This window comes from Maniola hyperantus, chromosome 23 (genome assembly GCF_902806685.2).
Source record: "Maniola hyperantus chromosome 23, iAphHyp1.2, whole genome shotgun sequence".
In the NCBI taxonomy this organism is placed as follows: Eukaryota; Metazoa; Arthropoda; class Insecta; order Lepidoptera; family Nymphalidae; genus Maniola; species Maniola hyperantus.
Genome location: NC_048558.1, coordinates 6,330,702 through 6,352,417, shown reverse-complemented (window position 1 = coordinate 6,352,417; position 21,716 = coordinate 6,330,702). Strand labels below are relative to the sequence as shown.

Here is a 21,716-nt window from a genome sequence, read left to right as displayed (position 1 = left end):
CCGAAAAGTTGCCGGCCTATCGGTGTTCTACAGGATGTATTTCGGAGTGTGCTCAGGAGCCGTTCGATCTTGCCCCTCCCTCACCTTTCTGCCACCGTACCGCAAGATACCGGGCGAGTTTCCACCCCTATGTCGTCAGATTCCATCATCGCGTACGAAACGCTTTGCGTCATCATTCCTTATACGCATGGCTAGGGTCTGGAATACTCTTCCTAGATCAGTGTTTCCTGTCAATTATAATCCGGGTATCTTTAAAACAAGAGTGAATAGGCACCTTCTAGGCAAACGCGTCCCATCTTAGGCCACATCATCACTTCCCATCAGGTGTGATCGTGGTCAAGCGTGCGCCTATAACGAATAATAAAAAATTAAAAAAAAGCCGCAATGCAATAATCACAATAATAATTTTGCGCAAGCGTGTCCCCATAAGCAGAGTGGCTTCACATTTATAAAAACCTAATTTTGCTCAGTCTATATTTTTCCGTAGTCAGTGTATAGAATACGAAGTGGTATGTAATATCTATTATTACACACGCACGTTTAATTGGGCTACCATTTTTAATTGCTTTAGTTCCAAATTACGTAATCGTGAATCATTTTATCATTTAGAACTATAGTTAAGACTTAAGATAATAATAAAGATTTCACGATCTAAAAGACCACAGATTTATCGCCATGTCTAGATTATAATAATTTCTAGATGCTATTATGTGTTAACTAGTTGATACCCGTGACTACGTCCGCGTAGATTTAGATTTTCCGGGAAAAAAGTAGCCTATATGTTACTCACCAAGTCTTCTACGCCCGTGCAAAAAATCACGTTGATTACGACAAATAATATGATCAAAGGACAAACCAACAAACAAACACACGTTAGAAACTTAGTGGGTTTTGGTTTAAAAATTGTTGGTAGGTAATTCATATTGCTAGCAACTCTAGCTAGCAATATTAATTACCAATCTACTTACCAGTGTTACCAACGTTTTTAAAAATATGTAGGTAGGACATAAAAAATAAAATGTATTTTTTAAATGTAATGTTTTTAGGGTTCCGTACCTCAAAAGGAAAAACGGAACCCTTATAGGATCACTTTGTTGTCTGTCTGTCTGTCTGTCTGTCTGTCAAGAAACCTACAGGGTACTTCCCGTTGACCTAGAATCATGAAATTTGGCAGGTAGGTAGGAGCTTATAGCTGACATTTGGGGAAATATCTGAAAACCGTGAATTTAGGGTTAGATCACACAAAAAAATTAAATTGTGGTCATGAACTAATAATTAGTATTTTCAACTTTCGAAGTGAGTGACTATATCAAGTGGGATATCATATGAAAGGTCTTCACCTGTACATTCTAAACCAGATTTTTATTTATTTTTATGCATCATAGTTTTTGAATTATCGTGCAAAATGTCGAAAAAATAAGTCTGTAGTACGGAACCCTCATTGCGCGAGCCTGACTCGCACTTGGCCAGTTTTTTTTTAATTAGAATTTAACACAAAGCTAGCCTAAATATATCTAAGTATATAGAAGGAAAAGGTGACTGACTGACTGATCTATCAACGCATAGCTCAAATTACTGGACGGATAGGGCTAAAATTTGGCATGTAGATCGATATTATGGAAGGACTAGCTACATCCGCATGGACTACACAAATTTCAAACACCTATTTCACCACCTTAGGGATTTTCAGCCCGATCCGTCCAGTAGTTTGAGCTATGTGTTGATAGATCAGTCAGTCAGTCAGTCAGTCACCTTTTCCTTTTATATATTTAGATTAAAGGATTTTTGAAAATTAAACCCTAAGGGGGTGAAACAGGGGTTTGAAATTTGTGTAGTACACGTAGACGAAGTCGCGAGCATAAGCTAGTTTAAGTTCAAAGTAAAAATAACAAAGAATATTACACAAAGATAAAATTATATTTAGGTACTTTAAAAAAAACCGTAAATAACTACTTGAATTGAATTAAAATTCGCGGAAGCTGCTTACAGTAGTACCATGTAGTTTGTAGTAGTTACATAGAAGCTCAAGTTCTAACATCCGCTTCCGTGTAGTGATAATGTAGAGCTACGAATCTCGTAGACGCTACGGCGCCAGGTATAATAATTTAATTATCTACTATTATAAGTAATACCTTAAATGACAATAATATTATAATGTAGATAAGTAGTTAACTTGTTGTTACTGAACACTTAAGATTTACGTTTTATGACCTACTAGCTGACCCGCCCCGGCTTCGCTCGGGTAGAAATTTGAAAATCGAGCTGGGGGTTGAATTTCCAAAAAATCCTGAAACACGTATTTCTTCATTTGTAACCGAAAACCCAATCACCAATTTTCATGCAAATAACTTGAAAAATGAGGGACTTTCGTACAAACTTTAATCCCCTATTTAACCCCTTTGGTATTAGAATTTTCAAAAATCTTGAAATATGTATTTTTTATTTTTCACAAAAAGCTTAAATATAAATTTTAGTCGATGTATTTTCATACAAACTTCCATCCCCCATTTAACCCATTTAGGGGTGAAATTTAGAAGAAACATTTCTTAATGGACTCTTTACAAAGAACATACCCTCAAAATTTCATGTCTCTAGGACCAGTGGTTTAGGCTGTGCGTTGATAATAAATAAGTCAGTCGGTCAGTCAGTCAGGACTTTGAATTTTATATTTAAAGCAGATTAGAAACGCTAAAATCGATAAAATATAATTAAAATAATCGATCGTCCAACAGTCAGCCCTAAATGAATACATCAACAGTTTAACAGTTAAATATTACGTCCACACACACGTCGGCATTAATTTATATTCTCGTGCTTGAATATTCAAACAAGATTCAGACCGCACTAATCTATTTTATCGGTGACTTTACGGCCTATAATGATCACTTGTGTGTCTACCAACGACGTATAAAGTTACTAGCTTATGCTCGCGACTTCGTCCGCGTGGACTACATAAATTTCAAACCCCCATTTAACCCACTTAGGGGTGGAATTTCAAAAAATCCTTTCCTTATTATGTGGCCTTATTATGACGTAGGCATCCGCTAAGAAAGGATTTTTAAAAATTCAACACCTAGGGGGCTGAAATAGAGGTTTGGAATTTGTGTAGTCCACGCGGACGAAGTCGCGAGCATGAGCTAGTCTAGTATAATTAATATTTTTAGTTATCATTATTAAAATCTCGAACGTTAGATGAAAAATCCTTAAAAGGTTTTTATTTTAGACTTTAACCTTTACCCGTATTTTAAACTTTAACCGTAGGTATAAGTAACTTAACTTTAACCACATTATATGCAACTGGCTCTAAATCTCTCAATAAAAAGCGAGTTAATGAGTTATCGATGCCGCATATAAAATAACTTAACCTAATAATAATAATCTGTACTTATTTGTAATTAATGACTACGTTATTTAATTAGTAGAACGCGCGTAGGTTTTGGCTGTTTTACATTTTAATTTTACACATTAAGTATGAACCAATTTTGTAAAAACTGGTTAATATGCAAGAGCATGTCTATATTTGGTTACCTTATCACAATCAAGACGTAGAAGACCATTTTCTCGTAGAAAAACACACACTTTACTTATTAAGCTCTAGGTTTTCGGAATTATGTGTGTGTGTGTGTGTGTGTGTGTGTGTGATTTGACGGTGAAGAAAAAATTGTGAGGAAACCTAAATGCCTGAGAGTTCTTCATAATGTTTTCAAAGTTGACTAGGTGGACGGATGACATCAAAGCAGCGCAAGACCGTGGCGTGTGGAAATCCCTACAAGAGACCTATGTCCAGCCGTGGACGTCTATCGGTTGATGATCATGATGATCAAAAAGCGGTCGAAGTCGCGGGTCACAGCAATATGTAATATTAATCACTATCGCTACATAATTTAATTAGTCGTCGGCGCGTAGGTTGAGCGTGTTAGGTTCTGCCTGTTTTCCATTTTGATATTAATTTTAAAACGTTGGATTTTTGGTCGTTATTTATTACTAGCCATCGGCGGTTTCTTGTAAACTATTCGCTATGAGATTCATTCGGCTTTACTTTCTTCTTGTATTTCTTTATACTTATCATAATAAGAAAGTAACGTAGGCACCTACTATTCGAACTTTTTGAAAATTGAAAATGTAGTTCATCTGGGGGCACGGTAGTGCCCCGCCAAGTCGAGCAAACAAAGGCACAACCGTACCATCCTTTTCTCGAAGCAGTTCAGGACGTTTTCGACTCCCCTGTAACTTCATTGTTATTATATTCTAGTAGATAGTATATCTCTACTGAGTAATTTACTGACATATAGAGCACTAGCTTATGCTCGCGACTTCGTCCGCGTGGGCTACACAAATTTCAAACCCCTATTTTACCCCTTAGGGGTTGAATTTTTAAAAATCCTTTCTTAGCGGATGTCTACGTCATAATAGCTATCTGCATGTCAAATTTCAGCCCGATCCGTCCAGTAATTTGAGCTGTGCGTTGATAGATCAGTCAGTCAGTCAGTCAGTCAGTCACGTTTTCGTTTTATATATTTAGATTAATTAGGTCCCAAAATCAACCCTGTTGGTTGAAAAGATATTAATAATTATATCTAACACTATTTATTTCGCTGTGAAAAGATTTAAAGTATGCGTTTAAAGAATTTACAAAATACCTCAAAAAAGGCATTCAACCCAAAGTTAAAATTATGCGCGAAATTCTATAATTCCACGCTTGGTACGTACTTATAACAATCAGTTCGCTGAGTTTGACTTATTTTACCTATCAAACAATAAATTTAAAAAGGAATTAAGAAACTATCATCGTAAAACAAAAAAAAAGTAGCTAACATCTAAATATGCATGCAATCATACACTCCCATTTACACACACACACACATGCACTCACGCTCACACATACTCATAAGCACACACTCACACACGCATACACACACACATACAATCATACACACACTGTTGTAATTTTATTTTATTATTGTATATACCTACATTTATTCTAACTCTATTCTGTTAAAATAGTTTAATTATAATTTTAAGTAATCTCTTTTGGCCTTCTGTTATACCTAGATTTAAATTTAAATAATAATTATGTATTTACGCTGTTGATTACTTTCAAATAAACAAAAAAAAAAAAAAAAAAAAAAAAAAAAAAAAAAATACCCCAACAAAAAAGTGCCCAAATCACTATCCATATTATTATAAATGCGAAAGTGTGTTTATTTGTTGGTTTATTGGTTTGTTGGTTTGTCCTTCAATGACGTCTCAACGGAGCAACGGACTGACGTGATTATTGCACGAGTAGGTATAGTTAAAGAGCTGGATAGTGGATAGTGATAGATCCCGGAAAAAAAAAGAAAAAAAAATAAAAAAAAATAATTTAAAAACCTAAATCCACGAAGTCGCAGGCATCAGCTAGTTTTCAACATAAAGACAAAAATGTCTACATAATTTACAATACATTTTTGAGTATGCATCAATTATGTAGATGGGCTATGTAGGTAGACGAAAGAAATTAGTTATAGTGACTTGATTATATTAACAGAAATAATTAATGAGCTCCATTATTGAATTAACAGCTCATATCAATTTATTAGATCTATTTTGATACGAATTTTCCAAATATGACTCGAAAATTTAATGGAAAACAATAAAAAAACCGTATCGCCGAATGATTTAGCGTTCCGGTACGTTGCCTCGAAAAGATTTAGAGATAAACCAAATATATATTATTACTAGTTGTGGTTGCGAAGCTGAAGTGGCAATGGGCAGGGCACATAGTTCGTAAAACCGATAGACGTTGGGGGTCCCAAGGTGCTAGAATGGCGACCTCGCACCGGAAAACGCAGCGTTGGAAGACCCCCCACTGGGTGGACGGACGACATCAGACGAGACGCAGGGATCCGCTGGATTCAGGCGGCGCAAGACCGTGGCATGTGGAAGTCCCTACAAGAGACCTACGTCCAGCAGTGGACGTCTATCGGTTGACGATGGTGATGACAATGTTTAAAATGTAAAAGGGTTAATAAAACACCACAAAACAGGTACAGCAAAAACTGCATACAAGTTGCAGTTAAACACAAATTAATGGCTCAATACAAAAAACTATATCACAAATTTATGAGTAATCGAACAAGCGAATAAAATATTTGTACAATAACTCTAGGTTTTTTAAATGTCCGCCATCACTCCTCATAAAGTACAAAAAGACTGAACTATTAACTAAACACTAGTTATTTCTCACAACTTTGCCTGTTTCTCGTTGTGTCTCTTTGTATCTATTACTACTATATAGTAATATTATAAGTACGAAAATCACTACCCCTATTATAAATGCGAAAGTGTGTTTGTTTGTTCGTTTGTCCTTCAATCACGTCACAACGGAGCAACGGATTGACGTGATTTTTTGCATGGATATAGTTAAAGGCCTGGAGAGTGACAATCAAGGAGTTCCCACGGGATTTTTCAAAACCTAAATCCACCTAGTTTCTCCTTTCACCAAAGGTTGCCTGGTAGAGATTGCTGTGAGCAATAAGGCCGCCTTTGCATACAATTATTTTTTTAGTTTTAGTTTCTTTGTTTTTGTCTTGTTATGTAATATTTTTTGTGTGCAATAAAGTATTTCTATGTATCTATCTATCTATATATCTATCTATCCACGCGTACGAAGATTGCGGTACAATGACAGCTACAATGTTACGATTGCAATCATCTCTGATTGGTTGACGCTCGCTCACTATTAGCTACCAATGCATTGTTGCAACAAGCATAGCACAAATTCAGCCAATCACAACAATTGAGATTGTAATAATGATTGATGCAGGTTTTACGAAATCGCCGTACTGGACTGTTAGCAGTAGGATTTATCACTATCCAATAACAAACAGACAGACACAAACACTTTCGCGTTTATAATATTATTTAGTGTACAATAACTGAGGTCTTTAAAATGTACGGCATCAGTCATCATAAAATACAAAACGACAAGCGTATTAATTAATTAAAAATACATATAACACCTTGCGAACCTTTATTGCAATAACGGGTGGTGTACACCGTGGAATTTATCGCACCGATAAGTCAACGGTCTGCGTAATCGTCTCGAGCTTTTACAGAGTTCAGGATCGAAAGCCAGAATAGATTAGGTAAAGTACGCGGCAGAAAATAATGTGCATCGACCTTTAGAAGAATAAAGCGGGTTTGTAGAGCATTTACACCGATTCCGTTGTCTTTCTCTAAACTAAATTTAGAGTATTTGCATCCTTTTCTTTTTAACAGTGCTAAAAAGGGACAGAACATGAACTTTACATTTAAAGACTCTAAATTTTAGTGCACGCTACAAATTAAAACAGTAGGCTCGCGACTGTGCGCTAAAATCACGGGTTTTACCATCTAAAAATAAAATTTTAAACTGTCAAACTGCGCCTGTCCTTTTCATATTACATTAGTAAGAAGAGTATGCGAATACTCTAAAATTAGGTTGTGCTCAGAAACGTCTTTGTCGTTGAGACCGACAAAACGTCATATAGTTATAAGTGACAGAGACAACGCTCACAAAGCCGAAATGTCATTCTAAAGGCGGATGTACATTATTTTCTGCCGCGTACTGTAAGCTGTTGCAAACTGTACACGACGACTTTCGCTTAGTTGCAATAAAAGTTTAAAATTTCTACAACATAAAATTATTACCCGTTTTTTGAAATTAGCTTAACACGTAGCAGATATGTTTTATATTGTAATTCATTGGCTAAAAAATATAAAAAAAATACCATGTTTCAGTTTTCTATAATTTAATGATTAATTAACGCAAGGAGCAATTGATTAATAGGAAATTTCGATTTCTTTGATGGAATTTGATTGGACTTACCTAAGTTTGAGATTGCGTGGTTAAAATTTTGTAAGTTGAGATTGCGAAGTTTGAATTACGAATTTCGTGGTAAGTAGGGATTCGTCGTTGCAAATTGTTTTTGTTGTTCACGATCGCAGCGGCAACACAGCCAGTGAGTGCCCAGTTTTAGCCGATATTGCAATAATTCATCGTGATGTCAACAATTATGCATTCCGGGCACAGGCGCGTAGACGAGCGCATTCTAAGCGTCCCGCGTCCGTCGCAACCTTCGGCGGCAGGAAAATGGCGATCGTTTTGATGGAAAATTAACATTTTATTATATTAAACATGTACTTTAATATTGCTTTTGTTACCACCATCTTGAAACCCATCGCCGATCCACTACTGAGCACGGTTCTTGTCTCAGAATGAGAAATGAGTTAAGTATTATGCTAGCTAAGTGGAGAATAACCGACTTCACATATCACACCACACACCTTTGATAAGAGAACGTTAAGGAGATTTCGGGCTGCATGACGAAAGGCTACTTTTAATGTTTGCAAAAGTGTGTGAAGTGTGGCCATTCTACCTACTCTCTACGACTATGACCTAAACAGTTCTCTTTCTGAGAGGAGACCTGTGTTCAGTAGTGGGCCGACGATGGGTTGTGAATTGAGATTATGATACAAACCTGTGTACCTACGCTATAAGAAAATGTAGGTTAAATCTTCAAGAAATTCGGCTGGGCAGGGCTGGTTAATTTAAGGGCTGGCTCATTTTTGGAAATGCAGCCAGTATTCTTGGCTCCATTCCACGTGGGCATGGTTTGTATAGTAATTAGATAAGGCTAGCTTTAAGTTTTATTGTATTATTTTCATTAAAAAAATCGTTAATTAGTATAAAAATTAAGAAGAGCATGTATCTGTTACAATACCCGTTCCCTATTCGTCAAAAAATTTGCTTTTTATGAATATCATATCTATAAACATTTTGGCATGTATTTTGTTCTACCGAGAAGAAGTCACATAAACAATAGACGCAAGGCGTTAACAGTGGTATCGAAATTATACAAAATAGCTATTTAGTGACATCATTGTTTAGAGTATAATTGTTATGATCCCTTCAATTGATGTGTTGACTCATAGGAACTAATCATTGATACATTGTAATATATGGTAAACATTCAATGAGTTGTATTATAATCTGTGATTATATTATTATGACACCCATACCATTTTTACCGAATGGATACCAAAGTTTTAAATGATATAAACTTTAACGGAATCCGAAACCTAGCAAGATTCGACTTTAAGTATACTTATAGAGGTACTTATACTTACTAACGTTACTTATAGAGAGTAGGTAGATGATGCCCATGACTACATCCGCGTGGACATAGACAATCCCACGGAAACTGTTTGATTTTCTAAAATAAAAGGCTGTGTTAATTCAGGGTTTAAATAAACGATCTCCACTCCAATTTTCAGCCAAATCGGTTCAAAAAAATTCACGCGATTTTTAAAAACCTAAATCCACGCAAATCACTACCCAACCATATTATAAATGTGAAAGTGTGTTTGTTGTTGGTTTGTTGGTTTATTGGCTTGTTGGTTTGTTGGCTTGTCCTCAATCACGTCGCAACGGAGCAACGGATCGACGTGATTTTTACGTGATTCCGGAAAATCAAAGAGTTCCCACGGGATTTTAAAACCTAAATCCACGCGTGCGAAGTCGCGGGCGTTAGCTAGTGAAGTCATAAACATGACCCATTATCATTATGAAAATTAAAAAAAAGTGTTATTTCCTGTACGATGGTACGGAACCCTCCATGTGCGAGTCTGACTCGCACTTGGCCGGTTTTTTAGTAATCGCAGATATAGTTTGTACCTACTAGCATTAATTAATTGTGTGAACTGTTCAAGGAGGCAAATCTCTAACTCTCGAGAAATGAGAATGTAACCGCGGCGGGCGGCGTAAGAATAAAAGCTCAAACAAAATCCAGATTTCGTAAACCGGATGTGCTTTGGCAATGAACCAGTTGTCTGACAGCTCATTATAACCGGATATTAGAGTTTTACTTACACGTAACTGACTGTTTTGTGTATAATTTATAAAATTGTCTCAAGTAGGCCTATGAAAAAAGTGACAAGTAATTAGTTAGTCGGAACACTTCTATCTATCTCTTATACTTTTTATAATATATAACTTATTAACTACTTATGTTAAGTTACATATTTTGGAATATTTAAATCTCATTTTGATCGCGGCTTCCTCCACGTGCTGGCAAAGTGATTAGAATTTGGTTTCAATCAATTATTATTTTACATTCCGCCAATATTATATCCAGCAGTGGACGTCTATCGGTTGATGATGATGATGACCTACACAGTCTTGTTCGCCAGCCAGCTCCTTAATTAGTATCGTATTAATAAGTAGAACTTAAGCGCACTAAGAACCATGATAGCCTAGTGGTTAAGATGTCCGCCTACTATTCGAGACGTCGGGGGTTCGATCCCGCGCACGCACCTCGACTTTTCAGAGAGTTATGTGTGTTTTAAGCAATTAAGTATTACTTTCTTTAACGGCGAAGAAAAACATCGTGAGGACACCTGAGAGTTTTCCATAATGTTCTCAAAGGTGTGTGAAGTCTGCCAATCCGCACTTGGCCAGCGTGGTACACTGTGGCCAAAGCCTTCTGAGACGGGTCTCCACCCGTACTCAGTATTGGGATGGTGATTGGAAAGTCTGTTTGCTTTAACGATATACCTATAGGCAGTGGCGTGCAGGTCATAGAGGCATAAATGCACTGCTTACCCCAGTTGTAATAGCTCAATGCATATTTTTCATTATGACCTGTCAGTAAACAGGTTCCTACCTAACTAATGCCTACCCTGGCTTCAAACACTGTGCACGCCAATGCCTATAGGGGCACATTATAAGCAAAGACGCCTATAATAGCCGGACACCCCCCCTCGCCAAGCTTAGGCAGTTACTTAGCATAAAAATCGGCGCACGCCCGTTCGGTACCCTCATTCCGCACATTCTAAAAAAAATATTCATCAACAGAATAAAATACATTTTGCGACAGCTACTTTTTTAATGCATTTTTGCATTGTCTTGATTAAGTGAGTTTTGACTCCACCAATCACAACAAAGCACTTTCCCCTGTCCCCCGCCAACACTTTACGGTTTTATTTTCATCCAAACCCTTGTATATGTCTACTCTTGAAGTTGAATTCTCTGTGAGAAATAAGTACAGATATGAGATCGTATTAATAAGTAGAACCTAAGCGCGTTATTGTAGTTAAAGCAACGTCTATAATTTTTCGTAACGATTTGAACAACAATAGGTATACAGTACAGTCTAACGCATTCCTAATTGGGCTACATATGACAGCAACAAGGCGTGGCGCATATTCGTAACGTACTCGTAAGCTGCGACACACGGACGCGCGCAGTAATTCTCCTTTGTATGCTAATAGTGAATTATCTAGCCCCTCCAAATTGTAATCTTGCATTAAACCCGCTTGGAATTTCTTCATCGCATCGGGCTTTTAGTGAATATGGAAAAAATTGGCTTGTAACAGATGAGATAGACTAGCTATAAATACTTGAAACAACTGCCTGTGACTTAGGCTGAGATCTAGCACCTGGTTATAGAGCGTACTTTGATTTTAAATATTCAAAGAAACCCTTTAAAACTTAAAGGTACACAAACCAGAGTTAATGATAATCACACTTACGTCTATTGGCCTGCATGTGATATGGGGTTTGTGCCTGAAATAGAAAGAATAAAAATTAATAAGTTTGCAAGTAAAATTGGTTATAAAAAGTAGCAATAGATCGCAAGCTCTCCTCTTCCCTCCGCTTGGCCTCGTAGGTCCGCTTAATTCAGGACCACATTCGTGTAGTAACGAGTCTAGTGACAATTTAGTGAAGAAAATTATCTATGCGACGTCGCTTAACCATAAACAATGAAACTTCAATATTTATGTAGTTCACCAGAAAAACAGCACCCGGTCTTTAGTTAGAACTTTGCCACTAAATTCTTAACATTTAAATTTGTTTCCGAACGTTTCATTCGTCTCTATTTTATTTTCATGTCGGATTTAAGTTTGTCATACGCGCTATATTGAATTTGTTATGACGTCACAATATAACTTATGACATGCGAATTACTAGGAACATTTAAACTAGAATTTAACTAGACCTCATTATATTATGTATAGTAATACTATATTATGTCCTAGTGACACTATAGTATCTCTATAGTAGTATTATTAGTAAGTGGTGGAATAAAAAGTACAAACAATAAATAATGGAAGGAAACGTTGGCACTTGACAGTTAAGTGTAGAAAATTATCTATGCGACGTCGCTTGACCATAAACAATGAAACTATTCAATATTTATGTAATAGTTCACCAGGAAGACAGCGCACGGTTTACATAGAACTCTGCCATTAAATTCCTAACACTTTTCTCATTTAAATTCATAAATTTCCGGTGTAAAGTGAGTTTCGATTGTGATACTGGGCACGTTCGACCGATTGCACACACACACACACACACTGACACATTCCTAGACACGTACGATTATTATCTATGTCTATAGAGTATAGTGTTATAGGACATTGTGACTACTAAAGTAGGTTAATCAACGTATACCTACCTACTCTTCTTCAAGGGCTCTATTAACTGGGAGCTAACAAATATAGTAACATATTAAGTATATCATTGGCAGTGGCGTGCAGGTCATAGAGGCATATATGCACTGCTTACCCCAGTTGTATATTTTTCATTATGACCTGCCAGTAAACAGGTTCCTACCTAACTAATGCCTACCCTGGCTTCAAATCCTGTGCACGCCACTGATCATTGGCTATATATTTTTAACCGACTTCCAAAAAGGAGGTGGTTCTCAATTCAGGCTTTTATGATAATAAAACAGAATACCCGGCTGAGTTTGTTGTGGGCTCTTCTCAGACCTGGACGCGTTTGGAACCCTCGTAGAGCAGTTTTAAGTTCCCGTAAATATTATCACGACTATATAATCTTACAAATGCAACAACCGATCATCAAAAAGTGTTATTTATTAGGTACCTATTTTAACTTTGATTTTGAGTTTGACTTAAAAAGATAAATATGTAAATAAGGTCTTTATATAGTTTTGTTTGCCTGTAGTCAATTAACTTGGGGCAGAACTGAAATTAATTGACTATTTTGTTTTGTCCGTTATTTCTAGGCCAAAGTTGAGCAATAGGTACACAATTTACGTAATTCACGTTACGCAATGGAACGCACATTTTTTATCTGTACCGATCTGTATTGGTACATTTTTTGCAAAAGTATCGTTTTGTTACTAGACAACCAATTTACAGAGACCTTTTGAAATATACCAAGAACTGGTGAATTTTTAGACACTGCCAAAAAACCGGCCAAGTGCGAGTCAGGCTCGCGCAACAAGGGTTCCGTACTCAGTCGTATTTTTTTGACATTTTGCATGATAATTCTAAAACTATGATGCATATCTAAAAATTTGTTTTAGAATGCACAGGTGAAGCCCTGTCATAATAATATGATACCCCACTTGATATAGTTATCTTACTTCGAAAATTGAAAATACTAATTTTTAGTTCATGACAACAATTTAATTTTTTTTTGTGTGATGTTATCTGAACAGATTTAATGGTTAAGCCTATAACAGACATAGGTAAAAATATTTTTTGTTTTACATATTAGGATTAGTTACCTAATTGAAAAATATTGAGAACCTCTAGGGTTGTTCTATAAATTAGTTATCGATAATTTTAATTTCGCATATTAATAATGTTTACATGCAAATCTTAAACCAGCGTATCAACACTTTGAACTAATTACTCACTGTCTATGATTACTTTATAGGGCTCAACATAAAATAGTTACAAACTACAGAGTTTAAGTAACAGAAATACGCAACTAGAATCTCATTTGCCACACATTAGACTATCTATAGTGCACACACGATGCCAAATTCAAAAAAACTTTAAAAAAAGAACCGAGAGCGTAGGAACCTACAATACGCGGCCACGCGAATTTCAAATATGGAACCATTATGGAACGCATTCTATTCTGATTTCGTATTCTTAATTCGAATTCAATTATTATTTTCAATTACCGTGGGTCGGTTTGGTCGTGAGTCGAGCCATGTACTATTGTCCTAGATTTTTTTTTGTTTGTTCTCTATGAAACAATGATCTTGTATTTATGGTAAAAACTACATTATATTGTAATAAGATTTTGAGAGAGATTGACATGATTGTAATGACTTTTGCATGCTTAGTTTGATTTGATGCGTGTTTTGCGTGGGTTTTAAAAGGAGTTAGTATTAAAGTTTTTTATTTGTGATTTTTATATAATGTTTAGATATCAGTTTTCGTTGTTGTTATTGGTTTTATATAAGAGTATGTAAGTAACTACCTACCAACTCTTTCTAAGCTAAACTTTCGTTTGAATTAAATAGTGGTTGTAAATAATACATGCCAATAGCAAGTGTAACACATCATCAATTTTACCACATACATCACAAATCACAATTTTTGGGAGAGTTTTTTCTCTATCACCACTTTTTTAATTTTAGGTATTCCATTACACGTTATCCCTTGAGTGTGGTCTCACCTGGTGGTAAGTGATGATGCAATCTAAGATGGAAGCGGACTAACTTGAAAGGGTATGGTATAGTTTTTATTAAACCCTTATCGGTTTCTACACGGCATCGTAACAGAATACTAAATTGCTTGGCGGCGCGATATGGTGCTAACTTGCCACGGCCATAGCCTACTACCAGACCAGACAAGAGACAATTTAGTTTACAGAGTCAGTTAAAGATAAACAAGGCGTTCTTACATACAATTATGACGTCACACGTTTCATACAAGTACATTTTCAAACAAACAGACAGTTTCGGATCACGGCAGATTAATGACCCCCACGAACCGTTCAAATTCCGCAACATTCTCATTCTTAATACGAATACTAACCGGTTGCTAAGTTCTTGTAATTTTGTAATAAACAATTTTTTGTATCTACTATTTAATTTTTATCATTACAAAAACATGTGTGCGTTCATACGTTTAATACTATTTGAAAATGATTTGTCTAAACTATAAACTAGCAGTTTACACTCCTTGCTTTACGAACAGTAGCTATGTGGGTACGTATTTTTTTAAAAATTGTAAACCATTGACTACAAAAATATCAATTTTTTTAAAGAATTAGGTAGTAGTTACATGCTTAATAAATATAAAATAAAAGTTCCTAATTATTTAGAACTACTATGAAGAAAAGGGCGTAGAATCGAATTGACATATTTTTTCGAACACTATTTTCTTAGAAGATTTTAAAGTACCTGCACATTTTGCATCGATAATAATTACCCATGACAATAATATGACATCACTAACTCTTTAAATCGGAATTTGAATGCAGGCCGAAACTATTTGGTTGTTCCAATGAACAAAAATAATACAGGTGGGTGTAGCGTAACCCACCGGTAGGGTCACACAAATACCTGGGTGTTGAAAATAAAAACAATCGAATTTAAAATCTTAAACAGTAGATAGGAACTGAAGAAGTTAAGTAATAAAAATGAAATCAATTAATGATGCTAACCTTGCCAGTTTTTCTGCAGGAACCTCCGATATAACTTAACTTCCGATTAAGATTTATCGGAACCGAAATCGGAAGTTCCGAACTTTCGGAATGGGAATCAGACCTTCGTAACATCTCTAGTAGATACACAAAAAGTTGTGGACTAGACCTTTTAATCGTTGATTATATAAAAGGAAAAGGTGACTGATATAATAATTATTATAATGATGCTGTCAATCGCACCAACCGATATATTTATAATGAAAATAAACGATTCCAAACATTCAAATAAGGCCAGTCTACGCCAGTAAACAGTAGGAGAAAAAAAAACGGGGCCATCGACCCGAGAGTGTTCCCAGCCACTCGAGTTTTATAAAGAAAACACTTCAAAACACATATAACTATTTCCATACTTTAATTACATACGCACCCACGTTGATAATTATGATACGCGTACTTACGTGCTACGCACACTAGCGCAGGGCTGCCATCTGTTTTTAAAAAGGTATCATTGAAGTTCAATCATCATCATCAACCAATAGACGTCCACTGCTGGACATAGGTCTCTTGTAGGGACTTCCACACGCCACGGTCTTGCGCCGCCTGGATCCAGCGGCTCCCTGCGACTCGTCTGATGTCGTCCGTTCACGTAGTGGGGGGTCTTCCAACGCTGCGTCTTCCGGTGCGAGGTCGCCATTCCAGCACCTTGGGACCCCAACGTCTATCGGTTGTACGAACTATGTGCCCTGCCCATTGCCACTTCAGCTTCGCAACCCGTTGAGCTATGTCGGTTACTCTAGTTCTCCTACGGATCTCCTCATTCCTGATTTGATCACGTAGAGAAACTCCAAGCATAGCTCTCTCCATCGCCCGCTGAGTCTTCTGACTCTGAGCTTTCTTATGAGGCCCATAGTTAGCGACCATGTCTCGGATCCATATGTCATCACTGGCAACACGCATTGTTCGAATGCTTTGGTCTTCAAGCACTCAGGAATTTTGGACAAGAAGACATCTCGAAGCTTCCTGAATGCTGCCCAATCGAGTTGGATTCGGCGGTTGACCTCTTTCTCGAAATTGAATTGATTGAACGAAAAAATGTAAGCCTTTATTAATTAATCTTTAGGAAAACAAAATTATTTACTTAAGTTGAAAAAAAAATTACGAGGCATTTCACCGCGGTTCAAGAGTTGCCCTAATGACCTATAGAAAATAGCAGATCGGAAACTAGCTCACGGTTATCAAAAATTTCATAAGTGTGTAAGAGACAGAAATGTATGAGAAATGTAGTGTACATTTCAACATAACTATAAAAACAGGGTTTCGGCACAATCCGCCATTTGCTGTGTACGTACAGTACGTACGTACGTACAGCGTAAGTACTTATTTTTCTTGGATAGGTCTTCAAAAATGATATTGAGGTTTCTAATATAATTTTTTTCTGAACTGAATAGTTTGTGCGAGAGACACTTCCAAAGTTGTAAAATGTGTGTGTGTCCCCCCCCCCCCCCCTGTAACTTCTAAAATAAGAGAATGATACAATACAATAAAAAAATATAATATGATGTACATTACCATGCAAACTTCCACCGAAAATTGGTTTGAACGAGATATAGTAAGTAGTTTTTGATTTATCGTGCAAATTTTCGCACTTGGCCGGTTTTTTAAAGTTTTTAATAGACATTCGTTTTTTATTAACACAGCTGACTTGCAAACAGAAACTTAATTTCGCGTCCTTTTGAAGTGTTTTATTAAATCCACATAAGGCAACCCATTCACCACACGTCCTAATGAGCTTCACAAAAAAACTTATTACTTTAAACAATAGCCTTCCAATGAATAGAAAAATAAAGTAGGGACCCACCAGCGATATTTAAATGTTCCACTAGATGGGCGCTAGTTGGAACATGTTAGTTACTATGAAAGTAACATGTTCCAACGAACATCGATGTATCCGCACTCCTGTCAGTCGTAACCTAAACGCACTACTTTTTTCGTAAATAAAAATAGAGTTATTGCACAAGTTAAATTTTTAACCGACTTCCAAAAAGGAGGTGGATCTCAATTCAACCCGTTATTTTTTTTAAATGTATGTACATCGATTTTTTCGAGGTTTCTGGACCGATTTGCTAATTTTTTTTAACAACAGTAGAAGTTTCCATGGTGGTATCATATTTTTTTGTAAACGGACTTCGTCTAAACCGGATCACGATTGACAGCAGTACGGACATAGATATCCGTTGGGACATGTTGTTACTATGAAACAACTCATCTAGTGGATTATTTATATCGCTGGTACACAGCTATCTAATTGCTTATTGTATTATCTATGGAAACGTTACTGGCAACACACACCAGCAACAGGAAAAATAACTTGTTCAAGTGCGAGTCGGATTCGCACCGAATGGTTCCGTGCCATCGTACAAGAAATAATAACGCTTTTTATTTTTTCTTAATTTTAATGGCGGGCATTTTTTATTGTTTGTAGTTATAGCGACAATAGATATACACATTCTGTGATAATTTCAGCTCTCTAATTACTTATTAGTGTTCACGAGATACAGCCCGCTGACAGACAGACGGACGGACGAATGTACAGCAGAGGCTTAGTAATTGGGTATTTGACTACATCAAAAATAAACTATTTCTCAGTGATTATTAAATAGAGGGTCTTCCAAAATACGTAAAATCCACGTCTTTTGTTGGTTTTAAGTGTAATAACTATTTTAAATTATCAAAAAAGCACGTCGAATGATTGTGACGTCACACACCGGTATCCTATAGAATTTCGCATACTAAGCGCGCGTTTTGACATTTGATAAAAAGTTTGACTAGTTGTCAAATACCGTATTTGATCCCGTTGCTACCCTTCGTGTACGGTACCAGAGTGAACTAGAGTGAAGAAACTCTCGGTTTGATCCTGAATCGACTGTGTCAAATATTAGGTTAAGGGTGACGTGAAATCAAACAAAATAGTCGTTTCATAGCCTACCTAGCGTCAAATGTATGAACATTTGACGCCTGCAAGTGACGTCGAAGCTTCGACGTTTTGCTCCATAGCTGTTTCAGTCTATATTACTTTACTCTATGCATAGCTGTCGTGAACTGTGACGGTACGGTACCCTAAAAATAACTCGTTCGACATTTAAATTAGTTAGGAATTTGAATACGCGCGATTGTCATTCGTTGACAATCAATCATTATATTTTTGAAATTCGAATTCCATCGCGTTTGATTCGATCAATTTGAACATACTGTGTACCTATAATAATAATATATTAGTTACTTACATATTATTTTTGTTTAATGAAGTGTGTTAGTAATTTTTGTAACGGTTTATTTCTGAGTTTAATGAACTCTTTAGCGCAGTGGTATTTAGTTTCACAAGCGAAAGGACCCGGGTTTCATTCCTGTTTAGAAATTGTACTTAGGAAAGATCGAGCACACGGCTAAAATATTGTTTTTTGAGTTTATTGTTGGTCCTTCTCAGTAAGATTTCTGAACTGGCCTAAGATTATTCTTAGAAGATTTTTCTTATCTTTATCTCAACCCGTCCGCGTCGCCAGCCTACTACTGAGCACTTTCCTCTCGGAATGAAATGGGTTAGGCCATGATCCACCCACGCTGGTTAAGTGCGGATTGGCAGACTTCACACTTCTCAAAGGTAGGTAGGTACCTTTGAGAACTTTATAGAGAACTCTCAGACATGCAGGTTCACGATTTAGAAAACTAGGTACTTATCTTTCCTATTTTCTTAAGTCAGCTTGATTTTCTTAGCGAAGAGTTTTTTGGTAATATCTGGTGGGAGGCTTCGGCCGTGGCTAGTTACCACCCTACCGGCAAAGTCGTCTGACGTCGTTTGACGTCTGTCGTTGACTATGGATTTCACAAAACAAAACTTTAGGGCCAAAAAAATAATTTTTCCATTAACAGCATGCCACATGGTTGCATAATGGTACTGATTCCGTTGTCTTTCTCTAAACTTAGCGCTGTGGCCTTAATAGTGGGAGGTCCCGGGTTCGATTCCTGACATGGGTTTGGAATTTTATAATTTCTAAATTTCTGGTCTGGTCTGGTGGGAGGGTTCGGCCGTGGCTAGTTACCACCCTACCGGCAAAGCCGTGCCGCCAAGCGATTTAGCGTTCCGGTACGATGCCGTGTAGAAACCAAAGGGGTATGGGTTTAATAAAAACTGCCATACCCCTTCCAGGTTAGCCCGCTATCATCTTAGACTGCATCATCACTTACCATCAGGTGAGATTGCAGTCAAGGGCTAACTTGTATCTGAATTAAAAAAAAAAAAATTAATTTCTGTGACCAAAACTAACACTGTTTGTTTTTTTTGATGACACATAAAATTTATCTTTAAGTCATAGATCTACTTGAAGACAGCCCCCGCGCTAACCCCCCGATGTGGGGCAGCGCGGGTGACGTGAGGGTGTGCGGGGTGTCCCCCCGCCTCATACCCCGATTGCCGTCTCGACCTGTTGCGTACTATTGTACAATACACGGCCGAAAGTAATGTACATCGACCTTCTGAAGGAGATAGTATTTTTTGTAGAGCACTGTCTCGGTCGTTGAGACCGACAAAGCGTCATATAGGTATGAGTGACAGAAACAACGCTCTACAAATCCGAAATCTAAATATATAAAAGGAAAAGGTGACTGACTGATTGACTGATCTATCTACGCACATCTTAAACTGCTGGATGGATCGGGCCGAAATTTGGCATGCAGATAGCTATTGTGACGTAGGCATCCGCTAAGAAAGGATTTTTGAAAATTGAATCCCTAAGGGGTTGCAATAGGGGTTTGAAATTGTGTAGTCCACGCGGACGAAGTCGCGAGCAGATGCTAGTGTCATTCTAAAGGCCGATGTACATTACTTTCGGCCGGGTACTGTATCTACGTATCAAGCCTATAATATGTTGCTCTTAACCATATTTTTGAGTACAAAACAACACACACTCGAGGGCCCTTAATGATGTTGTTTCAAAAATCCGAAGCCCGTAATACAAGTACGGAATCAAACACTCGAAAAAAATGTACATTTTTCTCATTTTCTGAGTATTGACACAAAGATTTGGGAGAAATGCAAACATACTGAGTGACGCCTGCTTTTCGACATTTTTATTTATTTTACGGCCGAGTTTTGAATGTAAACACGCAATGCGTAAAAAATAAAATGTACCTAACTAACTACTGTTAGATCAAGGTATGACTCGACTAGTAGGTTATCTAAAGTTTATTGTAACGTGTTTTCTATCAATTTTATAATTCAGGAACCGAGTTTCCAATTAAAGTACCTAGCTCTATAGCTATTTTTAATTTTTCTCATTTTCTGAGTATTGACACAAAGATTTGGGAGAAATGTGACGCCTACTTTTCGACATTTTTATTTATTTTACGGCTGAGTTTTGAATGTAAACACGCAATGCGTAAAGAACAAAATATGTACCTAACTAACTACTGTTAGATCAATGTATGACTCGACCAGTATACTTATCTAAAGTTTATTGTAACGTGTTTTCTATCAATTTTATAATTCAGAAACCAACTTTCCAATTAAAGTACCTATCTCTATAGCTATTTTACATTTTTCTCATTTTCTGAGTATTGACACAAAGATTTGGGAGAAATGCAAACATACTGAGTGACGCCTGCTTTTTGACTTTTTTATTTATTTTACGGCTGGGTTTTTAATGTAAACACGCAATGCGTAAACAAAAAGTAACTACTGTTTGATCAATGTAATGATCAAGTACTTGACCAATAATAGTATTATGTGAGGTTATTAAAAATATTCGTCCGATATTTATGCAAAAAAAATACTATTTTTATTAGGTATCTTTTATTGCTAAAAGGAAATACCTATTAATATTTACTTAAAGCAAATATTTAGTAGTTTATTGAGTGTACTTGTATATTTAGTACATATATATATATAGTAACTATGTATACCTAACTTATCTTTAGCTATAAGGTATAAGCACAACTATTACATAGGTACATTATAGAAATCATAGGCTTTCTATCTCAATCAAAACTCAAAAAGCAACAAAATTATTACCTCGCACACACAATAAAAATGCGTAAATGTCGGTAATTATGAATCGTTTCACACGGAATGTGTTATCCGAGAACGCTGATAGAAATCGTGGCTTCAAACCACGTTTACATCAAATCGAAACCATATAAATAATTCTAAATTAATGATAGATTAGCTAAGTTACCAAGCGAACCAAACACAAAACCACACTCTAAAATAAAATAGCAGAGGACC

At 36.5% G+C, this 21,716-nt stretch overlaps 1 protein-coding gene across 9 annotated transcripts in view; it reads right to left on the bottom strand.

Annotated features, from left to right (window-relative positions):
• LOC117993089 (zinc finger protein castor homolog 1-like) overlaps positions 1-21,716 on the bottom strand; it is a 181,319-nt gene that overhangs the window by 78,640 nt on the left and 80,963 nt on the right. For 8 of the 9 annotated variants that reach the window (XM_069506463.1, XM_069506460.1, XM_069506464.1 and 5 more), the window contains exon 2: positions 11,554-11,587. The exons of the other annotated variant lie outside the window; for it this stretch is intronic. The gene's annotated coding sequence lies outside the window, so the exon portion shown is untranslated. The remainder of the gene's footprint in view (positions 1-11,553; positions 11,588-21,716) is intronic. 9 annotated transcript variants of the gene reach the window in all.